The sequence below is a fragment of the Schistocerca serialis genome, chromosome 4, assembly GCF_023864345.2.
Source record: "Schistocerca serialis cubense isolate TAMUIC-IGC-003099 chromosome 4, iqSchSeri2.2, whole genome shotgun sequence".
NCBI classification, from domain to species: domain Eukaryota; kingdom Metazoa; phylum Arthropoda; class Insecta; order Orthoptera; family Acrididae; genus Schistocerca; species Schistocerca serialis.
In genome coordinates, this window is record NC_064641.1 from 305,549,280 (window position 1) to 305,561,717 (window position 12,438).

The window sequence follows — 12,438 nt, forward strand, 5'->3', positions numbered from 1 at the left end:
TCTTAGAAAGTTTAGGCCTAAAGTTCTGATACTAATTCAAAACTTCTGGAGAAATAGAAACGATTAAAAACGATTAAACCTGTACTTTCTACGTGACGAAACAAAAGTAAACAAAAAACTAAACTGTCTACACTATATGAACCATCCACTTATTTCGGAACTTTTCATTTTGGCTTCTTACTGGAGAATCAAATGGATAGCGTGTAAGAATACACTAACAACGCAAACTGTACTTTATGGAAATAATCACGTAACTTACAGTATAACGTGAACAAATCCTACTCCAAAATTCGCGCCAGTGAAATGTTTTCTTTTTCCGGAAAATACGCCAAAAATGTGAAACTTTCAGTTGATAGCTTACAATAGGTATTAATTTGCTTAATTACGGTACAATATTATCTTAATTAATTGTTATCACTCAATGAAACACTCATCTTTACGAATACTCTGAATCTACACCACTCGCCAACCAAAGATGCTACTAGACATGGGAGCTGCACGCTCGAGTATTTGCTCTAAAATTTTCTTAGCATTTGTATTTCTTGTGCTCGCCAACCTTGCCCATTCGTTGGTATGTATGTATATACCAAAAAAAAAAAAAAAATACGGAACAGGAAGTACCTTGGGGTTCTGTTTATTCCTTCGTACACTGCTGGACAGAGGCATATTACATCACCATAAAATAGCTGGCCAGCTAATCGCATGTATGCACTTTACTATAACTTGTTTACCCTTCTGAAAGTACTGCATTTGAGTGTGCTCGCCTGTTGTACTATCACACTGCGTGTTTACCTCTCTCTGCTGCTTAAATTGATGTATTCATTATCTATGTTGCTGGCTATAGACAGCCGTTAACTGTCTGAGCTGTTAGTTCCTCTAATTATTGAGTATTTAACTTAATTTAGTTGTCTCAAGGCGGTTGTATTTTAAGTTCAACGCCATGCTCGCAGGAGATCTTCTGCTGTAGTATCTAGTCATGCTTGCAGATGTATAACTTTCTTAAAAGTCGGAATGACTGGTACTAAGCTTTACTATTCACGGTCATTGATGTCAAATCCTATTGTTGAAGCTATTAGTAAAAATCTTTGATAGCGGCATCGAGGTGTGGCTCTTGGCATATTACTGCATTTGCCAACGGCAGAGTTTTTTTTTAAATTAAAATCATTGTCGCCTTCACAGTGAGACTCGTTTTTACCTAGGTTCAGTACTTCGAGAGATCTCACTTATTACAAATATTTTATTGGCCATGGGCTGGGAACTGAATTGTGTTCGAAAAATATTTTAGCCTGTCCGACGGCAGCGACGTATTTGGATTAACATTACAGACATATTTTGGTGGACCTTCTTATGCTGAACTATTCTAACAACCTGATTGTGCCTAGGCCGCGACTTTAGTTGTCCAATATTTTTATTGTCACTGTTATCGTTTGAAGTAAGCTCTTGGTCGTTAATAGCTATGTTGTCTTGATTTGTTTTTGCATTTTATTTTAGGCACTGCTGTATTCGTACTTGTGCTATTGTTCAGAGGCTTTAAAATTTGAAAATTGTACTAAATTGTTTTTGAGTTAATTTCTTACCGAAAGGTCATTGACTCTTCCATTTTAAACGTAATCCTTTGCTGTTAAGAAATTGCTTTGTTTAACAGATGGTAAATTTTTTTTATCGAAATACGATTTAATTTACCCAGCACCTTACCATTCCCCAACCAGCTCCCTACCGCTTCATTATATAAAACAGATGAAGATAAATTCTCATATGAAAAATATACGTTGATGAACACATTATACGATTGTTACAACCTATTTAGATGATTTGACAAAATAGTTAAAATATAACCAGTAATGATAGCGATGCTGATGCTGCTGTGATACAGTGATGATGCTGGTAGAGCATGAAAATGACGGTATTTATTATGGTGATGAAATGATGAGTATGCAGTGGGGTTATATAGAACCGCAGAATTCAACTAACAATTACAGAAGGGGAGAGTGATGAAGGAGGAAAACGGAAGGATGGGGTGATGTGGAGCGTGGTTGTCTAGCGCTGCAAGATAGGATGTACTTGGGGACGGATTTCATCTCTGGATGGTGGGAGATGGGTGAGATTACGGCGGGAGAGGATGGATAAAGCTTTCAGATGTGTGGAAGGTGGAATATGAATGTAGTGGCGCAGCAGTTGCCTGGACTGTTTTTTTTCAATCGTATAGTGATTTTATACAATATGCAGTTGATACAAGGCAAGTGATTTTATACAATATACGTATGATATAAGACAAGATTAAACCTTAAAGTCCGTGTTTTTCAACCAATTAATTAAGCTGGGTGTGAGAGTGAACAAGTCGTCGTGAATTCCAGGGTATGAATGAAGTGGACAGCGTTGGACTAAATGTTCAGTTGTCTGCTCTTCTTGATTACATTCACACGTTGGTGAACTGATCCAGCCCCATTTGTACCTGAAGTAGCTACAACAACCATGTCCAGTCCTTAACCTGTTGAGGCGGCACCAGAGGTTCCTTGGTAGGTCAGAACCTTTTGGCTTCTTTGTGGGATCAAGGTGATAGGCTCTTGTTCTCAATGTTTTTGTTGTCCATTCATGCTTCCAGCTTTCATTTAGATCAAAGCCATCCGCGATGAGTTGTCCTGCAGTAACACTTGCTGGTCTTCTTGATCGCAATCGTTGCTGTGGCGGATGACAGAATTCCTGGCGCAGTGGTAGAGAGCGTGATGCAGAGATTTTCTTGGCCTCCCGCAGTAGAGCTTGTTTCCGCCTTAAGTGAGGTGGAGGGATGTGACTCAGTACAGGTGACCAGTTGCAGGGGGTTGACTTGATGGAACCAGTAATACAGCGCATTGTGTCGTTAAGTTTTGTGTCTACCTTCTTCACATGTACACTTTCCAACCAGACAGGTGCACAGTACTCAGCAGCAGAGTGCACAAGACTGATGCCAGTTAAATGCAGACAGTTAGCAGAGGTTCCCCAGGTTGTACTACTGAGCTTATGTAGTATGTTGTTCCTTGCAGCAACTTTATGAGAAAGCTTGGTGATGTGCTCTTTGTAGCTCAGGTTCTAGGGAGAGTGATTCCGAGATATTTTGTGAAAGGATTGTACCTCAACGTTTGTCCATTGAACAGAACTCTTGGTTTGTAGTTCGCAGCACGATTAGCTAGATGGAAACAAGAGACTTCTAGCGAATCGTGCTGCGAACTACAAACCAAGAGTTCTGCTCAATGGACTAACGTTGAGGTACAATCCTTTCCCAAAATATCTCGGAATCACTGGTGAAAATGAGTAGTATATTAAATGCTGAGATAGTGTTTCCTATTAATCTGTTATGTATAAAAGTACTCGAAGAACATAAAAATCAGTAGGAAATGGATGAGTTGGTATAGTAAGAGGGTTGAGGAAGTCAGGTGAATGCGGAGAGTGAGGCAGAGTGCGTTTTTATCTGGGGTTTGAAGGGTTAAGGGTTTTGTAGAATTTAGGAGAGGCAAAGATTCAAGCAATGTTGGCGTGAATTTAGCCGTGTCAGGGTGATGAAGGATGTAGACGCCCTTTTCGTAGTTTTAGTCTATATCACGTCCATACGTTGAGCCTTTATTTTAAAGAATGCGTCTACGTTAAGCGAGAACGAGATTATACACACTGTTTAAAAAACGGGAGAAGTGCGATTGGGGCTGACGCTGTGTGGGTTCCGTACAAACTTGACACTGTATAAAGATACTTTATCCAAACGTTCTGACGAGTGAGTTTGCGAGTATCAAAATATGTGGTCTAAATCAGCGTATCTTTTGATTTCATTCAACGCCAAGGATTCGTAGACATTAGTATTTGATGCAAATTTCAACTTGATATGGTATACCTGTTCCTGTGAAACGGGTGTCTGAACGGACGGATAGACAGATAGACGCACAACAAATGGGTAAAAAATATAATTGTATGATAAAATTAAAAATTAAAAATTTTCGCACTTTTCCTTTACTTTTACTTTAAAACCTTGCTTCTTGCCAAAATTCATGATTATAGGTGAGTGGAAAAGACACTATAGATTTTCATAAGTGAGTTTGTCAGTATCAAAATATGAGACATAGATGGCCGTATCTTTTGATTGCATGGACTTAGTAGCTTACATTTTTTAAACAACTGAGAGACCACCTTGGTAATGGACATAGATTTCAAACAGATATGTGTACTCCTTCCTAAGAAAAAGTGGTCTTAACAGACGGACATCAAAGTGATCCTATTTTTATCGACTGAGGTACAGAACGCTAAAAAAAGGCGTAAATTTTACCCATTGTTACATCTGTTGTCATCTTTTGTTTACAATGTGGTCTGAAGTTATTTCTATAAAAAACGGGGACAAGGATGGAAGCGTGTGTTGCAATTACCTTATATCAACATGTTCATAGGAAGCCATATATAAATTAAACTGTCATCTTCAGATCACTTAGTACAAGGCAGTAACGTTGTAGTCAAACGCTGTTAAGACAAAATGTCTAACTGCAAAGATCGATGTAGACGTTACTGCCTTGTACTAAGTGATCCGAAGATGACAATTAAATTTTCTGAAACTAGTTAACTGTTTGCGAATATTTACGATCAAGGCTAATTAATTGTTCCCCCATAAGACTATACCACTGAAGAGCGTTTATATTTCACACCATTTTTATCATGAACATAGTCTTGCTCCCGCTTAATGTAAGCGCATTCTTTCAGTTAAATACTCAGTATATGGGTGCGATGATGACATTGGCTGCAAGCGTTAATGATCAGGCAGACCAAGTCATCGAACGTGTTTTGTATACCTGTAAACAAATATTCCGAGCCAGGTGGCGCAGTGGTTAGCACAATGGAATCGCATTCGGGTAAACGACGGTTCGAATTCCCGTCCGTCCATCCAGATTTAGACTTTCCGTGATTGCCCTAACACACGTAAGACAACTTTCGGAATGTTTCATTTGAAAAGGGAATGACCAGTTTTCTGCCTCACTATTCCCTGATCCTAGCTTGCGTTCCGTTTCTAATTAGCGCTCTGCTGAGGGACGTAAAACTCTAATCTTCCTTCCTCTTTTCATAACCAAATACACTTTCACATACACCAGGCAATCAGTTTTCTTTGAGACATCCCAAGATTTAATTAAAAGTAGTTTCCATCCGCTAACTGTGGTGAAGTTTTTCAAATTTCCACAGGGCTTAAGGCAAATGATGAAACTGGAAACACTTCCCAAATATTCTTTTTCCCATTACCAGGTCATTTGAAGTTTGGCTGAAAAGTCTCTGCTCGCCAAGGGAATGAACGTGATGACGATATACATGCATGTTAGATTGTTTCTAAGTTTAATTGTGAGTAATGTGCCACTTTTTCTTAGTTTTTTTAAAGTTTAACTGTGAGTAATGTATCACTTTATTATACAGGGTGTCCCAGGAAGAATGGTCAATATTCAGGTATATAACATGAACGACTATTCGAAGTGAAGAGGTGGGCTCTAAAATATATAGCATAAGGATCCATTCTTCTCAGTCAGCCTACAAAATAAGCTATTTTTAGAATTTTTTGGAAAAACTAATGAAGCAATCAAAGTAAAACCTATTGCATATTATTTATTGATTCTTGGAGAACATTTTCTGGTTTTTTAAAGTACTTCAGTCACAATTAAAGCCACCACCCGAGAAGTTAAAGTCACACCGTCCGAAGTGAGGTGTGTCTATGACGGAACTCCTGCAGTCTGCAAATCTTATCTGGATCTATAGGACATGCCAGAAGTTTACTTCAGCTCAGATTCAGAAAGATATCTTTATTAGTGTGCTCGCAATCCATTCCGTCAGTATTTCTGGTACAGTAATAAAGTTATCTTTCTAAACTCTTTTGGCTGAATTACTCCTCTTGCATGCCCGCAAGGAGTAATAGGCAACTTTTTTATTTTAATAGGCAACTTTTTATTTTAATTTATTCAATAGTTACTGCAAACAAGTGACCCAAAACATACGACAAAACTACATCTTTGTCTCAAAAGTCCGCCATTTTATTATTTTTTCAAATTTCAAAAAACTGTGGTGATATTCCGTACGCAACATCCTATAGATCAAGATAATTGTTTGTTTCTTGATTTCACACAAGATTTGCAGACTGCAGGACTTCCGTCATGGGCATTGCTCATTTTGGACAGACCAACTTTAACTCCTCGCATGGGAGGCATAATGATGACTGAATTGCTTTTAAAAATCGGAAAATGTTTTCTAAGAATCAATAAATAATGTGCAAAAATATTTACCTTGATTGCTTAATTATTTAAAAAGAAACAAAGTCGTAAAAGTCGCTTTTTTTGTAGGCTGACTGACGAAAATGGACCCTTGAGGGCTATGAGCACGTCTTCATCTTAGACGCTATGAGACAAATCTCTTTATTTTATTTTATTTTCTTTTTTGGAATCTGTTTGATTTCCATATTTTAGGAGGAGGTAGTATGGACCAAAATAAGAAAAAAAATCTTTTTAAAAACCATTCAACAACCAAAGTCGCATAAATAAAAATTATTTTAATTTATTTAAGACAACCGGTTTCAGCAGACTATGATGTCACATTTGCGGCTTCAAATCTTTTGTTGTAAAACAAGTTCCATTGACGCTGGCCTCACGCACAAGATGTCAAGTGGATAAAAATACACATTATAAAAGGTTTGTGCTACTTTATCCACTTAAAACCTTGTGGGTTAGCTCAGTGTAAAGTGATCTTGGCTGTTGAATGCTTTTTAACCATTAAATAGATCATCCTCCGGTTCTCTCAAATTGAGAAAATTCAATCAAAAAGTTTCCTAATATATATGGGTTCTTGCGGCTGGTCCCGGCTGAGGTTCGAGTCCTCCCTTGGGCATGGGTGTGTGTGTTTGTCCTTAGGATAATTTAGGTTAAGTAGCGTGTAAGCTTAGGGACTGATAACCTTAGCAGTCAAGCCCCATAAGATTTCACACAAATTAGAACATTTTTTGAAATATGGGTTCTAAAGTACATACATTAAAGGCTCTTAGCTATTATTCAGTAGAAGAGGTGTATTTTACGGTAGCGAAGAGCCCGTGTTTACTGGACATTTTTGCTTCGAATGCTCGATCGTGTCACCCTGAATATCGACCATTCCCCTTGGGACACAGGGTATAGCTACCGTATGAATGGGATGGGACTATTTAAGTCTAACTCTCTACGTACACTCTGTTTCTACAGTTTTTTAGTACCACATCTCTTAATGGCTGCACAGCCGGAATTACCTGGATTCGAACATGAAGCTGACTGAGAGTTTGGCATGGAAAGGGGGACGTTGTCGCTTCGCAATTACGCGAACGCGCAATACGGCTCCAGTAGCAGAGCAGCAGCTGTACGTTTCCAAACTGAAAGCCTTCACACATTCCCGATAACGTGCAGTGTACAGGATGGGTTGGGTTGTTTTGGGGGAGGAGACCAAACAGCGAGGTCATCGGTCTCATCGGATTAAGGAAGGATAGGAAAGGAAGTCGGCCGTGCCCTTTCAAAGGAACCATCCCGGCATTTGCCTAGAGCGATTTAGGGAAATCACGGAAAACCTAAATCAGGATGGCCGGACGCGGGATTGAACCGTCGTCCTCCAGAATGCGAGCCCAGTGTTGTACAGGGTGTAACGAGAACTGTTTACAACGTACCACAGAAATATAGGGGAAGTCAAGACGAACAGTTTCAGTTGGGGTCTATCAAACTTCAAATTGGCCTTCGGATGCCACCTAAGTCACAGCGCATGCTCGCCGAGCTAGTTTTTTAATATCCTTTCTTATGCTACCGACTTTCATTAGCATTAGTAAGTTAACCTTTCTTGTGAGGGTAAGGGAAGGAAAAGGATTTTGAACACGTCATGCAAAAACTAATTACGTTCACATTTCGATCTACACTCCTGGAAATTGAAATAAGAACACCGTGAATTCATTGTCCCAGGAAGGGGAAACTTTATTGACACATTCCTGGGGTCAGATACATCACATGATCACACTGACAGAACCACAGGCACATAGACACAGGCAACAGAGCATGCACAATGTCGGCACTAGTACAGTGTATATCCACCTTTCGCAGCAATGCAGGCTGCTATTCTCCCATGGAGACGATCGTAGAGATGCTGGATGTAGTCCTGTGGAACGGCTTGCCATGCCATTTCCACCTGGCGCCTCAGTTGGACCAACGTTCGTGCTGGACGTGCAGACCGCGTGAGACGACGCTTCATCCAGTCCCAAACATGCTCAATAGGGGACAGATCCGGAGATCTTGCTGGCCAGGGTAGTTGACTTACACCTTCTAGAGCACGTTGGGTGGCACGGGATACATGCGGACGTGCATTGTCCTGTTGGAACAGCAAGTTCCATTGCCGGTCTAGGAATGGTAGAACGATGGGTTCGATGACGGTTTGGATGTACCGTGCACTATTCAGTGTCCCCTCGACGATCACCAGTGGTGTACGGCCAGTGTAGGAGATCGCTCCCCACACCATGATGCCGGGTGTTGGCCCTGTGTGCCTCGGTCGTATGCAGTCCTGATTGTGGCGTCACCTGCACGGCGCCAAACACGCATACGACCATCATTGGCACCAAGGCAGAAGCGACTCTCATCGCTGAAGACGACACGTCTCCATTCGTCCCTCCATTCACGCCTGTCGCGACACCACTGGAGGCGGGCTGCACGATGTTGGGGCGTGAGCGGAAGACGGCCTAACGGTGTGCGGGACCGTAGCCCAGCTTCATGGAGACGGTTGCGAATAGTCCTTGCCGATACCCCAGGAGCAACAGTGTCCCTAATTTGCTGGGAAGTGGCGGTGCGGTCCCCTACGGCACTGCGTAGGATCCTACGGTCTTGGCGTGCATCCGTGCGTCGCTGCGGTCCGGTCCCAGGTCGACGGGCACCTGCACCTTCCGCCGACCACTGGCGACAACATCGATGTACTGTGGAGACCTCACGCCCCACGTGTTGAGCAATTCGGCGGTACGTCCACCCGGCCTCCCGCATGCCCACTATACGCCCTCGCTCAAAGTCCGTCAACTGCACATACGGTTCACGTCCACGCTGTCGCGGCATGCTACCAGTGTTAAAGACTGCGATGGAGCTCCGTATGCCACGGCAAACTGGCTGACACTGACGGCGGCGGTGCACAAATGCTGCGCAGCTAGCGCCATTCGACGGTCAACACCGCGGTTCCTGGTGTGTCCGCTGTGCCGTGCGTGTGATCATTGCTTGTACAGCCCTCTCGCAGTGTCCGGAGCAAGTATGGTGGGTCTGACACACCGGTGTCAATGTGTTCTTTTTTCCATTTCCAGGAGTGTACAATCAAGGTCATCTCGTAGTAAAGAGACAAGAAAAGCATAACGATTTAATCGTAGATTGCGCTGTTAAGTTCACAAAATTATGAGGTAAAATTTACACAAACGTCAGTTTTACAGTTTGTGTGTCCACGTCTGAGTCGGTGGCGTAAGAGGGAGAGAGGATATTAAAAACATCACGCGGCCATCATGCGCTATAGCTTTGTTCGCCTTTTTAGGACTATTTTATGTTGTTTCCCGGCTTGTTAGACCACAAGTATCCTATATCCCCTTCCCCTACAACCTGCAGAGTTTACTTTGCAGGATATTAATAATCTTAATCGGTACGCACGCGACAGCATACATACCTAATATGTTACACAACGCCGCGTATAAAAACGGGATTTTGCGGTGCTCATGCCTCGGGTTCTGTTGGTGATAAAAAGGTAGGGTCAAGTGTCTTGTATAACCCTTGGGCTAGGAATCGTTTTTATACCCAACATAAGGACCGTCTTAGTATCACTGTTCTACACTACAATGTCATAGTATGTATATTACACACTTCCTCCTGGTTAGACAAATGGAGCAGATCGGTTGGTTCTTACTACATTTAATGTGATGTACTGTGGGCTTGGTGGGTTCCTCGGAAAATCTCACAAAAAGACTTTTTACTATGTTTTCGCCGTCACCAGCGGACCAAAACACAGCCGAGGATTCCAAGACGGTTACGCGCAGCAAATGGCTGAAATGTTTACGACATATTCCTAAAATCCCAATCTGGAATAACATTGAAAGTTTTCTTGATATCTTTATCGTTGTCAAGATACAGAGGTTCAAAATCACCCTACTTCCACGCGTAAAATCTGATATGAGGCGCAATCTAAGTAGTAAATAACTGCAGCAAGTTGCTCAAATTTTAACGGCATATTCTCTAGGCATTTATCTAGAAAAGCCATCCCCAGTTTTCAAAATCATTATCCTTTATCGAGAAACACCCCAAAAACTTGTTTTTGGATACCAAAACCCAGCCGCGGATTCCGAGATGGCTATGCGCAGCAAATAGCTGTAATTTTTGCTGTGTATTCCTAAGATCCCCATCTTGAACGGCCTTGACAATTTTCTTCATATCTTTATCCTTTTCCGAGATGCAGAAGTTCGAAGTTCCTCTACTTGTAGACTTAGACTACGCATGTAAAATCCGAAGAGAGGCGAGAACGTGCATTATGAAGTGACGAAGAACGGAGAAATATCCTGTTAAATGGCTCCATTAACATCTGGGAACTCCATGTTGTAGTACTGAAGCACATGCAAATTTTTGTTGTACATAACTTCCGGTCTGAGGTTTAAAATTAGTTTTGCATTATTTCGATTTCACATAAGTAAACGGGGGTAGCCGCGCTGTCTGGGGCGCCTTGTCACGGTCCGCGTGGCTCCCCCGTCGGAGGTTCGAGTTCTCCCTCGGGCATGGGTGTGTGTGTGTGTGTGTGTGTGTGTGTGTGTGTGTGTGTGTGTGTGTGTGTGTGTGTGTGTGTTTTGTACGTAGCGCAAGATAGTTTAAGTTAGATTAAGTAGTGCGTAAGCTTAGGGACCTATGACCTCAGCAGTTTGGTCCCACAAGACATTACCACAAATTTCCAAAAGTAAGTAAACGGTCTAATCTTACTGGCCAATACATTTCTTCCCAAATGAGTTACATGCCCTGCTGCAGCAGGGAAATGCGGAAAAATGCTCCTATTGTAGCACGAAAAATGCGAATATATTCCTGTTTATTTAGACTGAGGGCTAGGGCACCAGCTGCTTCATTCTACGGTCCTGAGCACGTTCATAAATTTTGGCATGCGAACATATTCGCGCTTTTTTATGTCGAGAGAGAAGAAGACAGTGGCAGTGGCAAAGAGACAGTAATAAATAGTGGAAGACAGTAGACAGTGATTGTTTTGTAGAAAGAAAGAAGGAGACAATGGTAGTGCGAGACAGAAAGTGGGACATCCAAAGGAACACGATTGAGAGAACTGTGGTAGGAAAAGAGTGAAGGAGACAGTGCCTGGGAGGAAGACAGGATATATGACAATGTCCACGAGGAAGAGAGAGTAGTGATAATAGACAGTAGTCGTAGGAAGGAAGGAATGAGATATTAGTAGCAAGATAGAGCAATAGGGAGACAGTGACATTGAAAGGGCAGTAGGTGTAGGACAGAAGGAAGAGGATTGTTGCTGTGATACAGGAGACAATGACGAAGACACAAAGAGATAATAGTTGGGCTGAATGAGTGAGCGGGAAAGGGCAACTGGGAGGGGATGGGTATGAGTGACTTGTAGCAATGGATTATAGGATGTGAGTGAGTTACAGTTAGTAGAGCTGTGGAAGTTTGAGGTGAGTTGCACGTTAAATAAAAGCGCAAATATATTCCCATGCCAAAACGTTTGGGAAAGCTTTTAAACGTACTAAGGGAGGTACAATGAGGAAGGTGGTACCCCACTTTCAGACAGAGTCTCTTGAACAAATAGGAACATATTCACATTTTTTGTATTTTGAGCAATTTGTAATCAGCTTCACACATTTCTAGACGGAAATATACCACAAACACAAAAAACATACAAGAACAACTTAAATCAACTGTCTTACACACTCCAGTTACCGTCCGCATGTGAATGGTAACCGACAACTGAGGCAGCAGAGCGATATGACAACTGGACACAAGCGAAGAGATGTGACAGAACGCGTCGCCTGATTGGTGATGATAGTTGTCCTGTAAACAACTAGTTGTCATGGCTGGCGACATAGTCGTAACGAGATCCACAAAGACCTAGGGAACGATTTTTTATATTTATTGCAGTTACGGACCACAATATTTTTCACCGGGTGATTATATTCTATCATCACTGAACATTTTCAACAACTGAGGGAAAACAATTTTTGTGTCAGATCGGGCAAATATAGGTAAACACAGCAAAGTCGGAAGACACTAAGCCAATAAAGCTTCGTCGTTTTATATATATATATATATATATATATATATATATATATATATATATATATATATATATAAAAATAGCACTTCCAATGTATTCGAACAGGGATACTGATTCTAAATGCTGGTCCGAAACAGTGTGAAAAGCTTGTAAGGGTGTTGCAGC

General features: G+C 41.6%; 1 protein-coding gene across 1 annotated transcript in view; it reads right to left on the minus strand.

Annotated features, from left to right (window-relative positions):
- LOC126474407 (rho GTPase-activating protein 6) overlaps nt 1-12,438 on the minus strand; it is a 1,172,202-nt gene that overhangs the window by 499,179 nt on the left and 660,585 nt on the right. The window lies entirely within an intron of this gene.